The sequence below is a fragment of the Cynara cardunculus genome, assembly GCF_001531365.2.
Source record: "Cynara cardunculus var. scolymus isolate 2C chromosome LG 17, CcrdV1, whole genome shotgun sequence".
Lineage (NCBI taxonomy): Eukaryota > Viridiplantae > Streptophyta > Magnoliopsida > Asterales > Asteraceae > Cynara > Cynara cardunculus.
In genome coordinates this window covers 2,658,813-2,659,934 of record NC_037544.1, presented here as the reverse complement: position 1 = coordinate 2,659,934, position 1,122 = coordinate 2,658,813, and the positions used below count along the sequence as shown (strand labels likewise).

Here is a 1,122-nt window from a genome sequence, read left to right as displayed (position 1 = left end):
CTTTATCTCATATATTTCTCGAGTCAACAAAGTTCAACAAGAACAAGTTTCCACTTCCCAACAATGACATCTCGTTTGTTTTTACTCAGTCTCCTAATGGGGAGTTGTTCACTTGCTATGACTTCAGATTCAAGTCCTCTCCAAGACTTTTGTGTAGTTGCACCAAAACGTAGAKGTCAAAAAAATATAATCTTTAACTGTTGAAACTTGCTCAAATGTTAATTATCTGAAAATTTGTAGTATTTGTTATGTGTTTTTGATCAGTTTTGTGCTTTTTTGAACAGTATTCGTGAATGGTAAGGTATGTAACGATCCAAAGATTGTGCGAGCGGACGATTTCTTTATGCTAGTTTTTTATGTTCCATTGTTTCTGCTATAAAAACATAACAGTATTCGTGAATGGTAAGGTATGTAACGATCCAAAGATTGTGCGAGCGGACGATTTCTTATTTAGTGGGCTCCACCTTATGAAGATACATCAAATGCGGTTGGCTCTAACGTGATTACGTGACTGTAGTAGAGTTACCAGGACTTAACACTTTTGGTATTTCAATGGCTCGTAGCTCCATCAGGTATTAACCCTCCACACACACACACCCCCTAAGGCCACTGAAATCTTGACGGTCCTAGAAGGCAATATTGAAGTTCGTTTTGTCACATCTAACCCTGAAAACTATCTCATCAGTAAAGACCTTCAGAAGGGGGATGTTTTTCTCTTCCCGCAAGGTCTAGTTCACTTCCACAGGAACATTGGAAACAATTATGCTGTTGTTATTGCCGCTTTGAGTAGCCATAATCCAGGTGCCATTACCATTGTGAATGCAATGTTCGATTCTAACCCAGATATTGCTAGAGATCTTCTTGCAAAGGCCTTCCAGATGGACAAGAACGTTGTTTATTAAACTCAATCAAAATTCTAGACCCCCACTTGATCTCAATTAAATGAAATTTTTAACATTCATTATTTATTTAGAAAGACTTGGTTTTTTTGTTGTTTATGAATGTTCAGAAAATTTAGTTGAACTTATTTAATTGGTTAAACCGTACAAAAATTAAGTCTCACAAACAATACCTAATAAATCAATCTTTGGACACATTAATAATCTTTTCTACTTTTCCTTG

The 1,122-nt window shown here is 36.0% G+C and overlaps 1 pseudogene; it reads left to right on the top strand.

Moving 5' to 3' along the window:
• The first annotated feature begins 63 nt into the window (after window positions 1-63).
• On the top strand, window positions 64-920 carry LOC112500481 (annotated as a pseudogene).
• The last annotated feature ends 202 nt before the right edge of the window (window positions 921-1,122 follow it).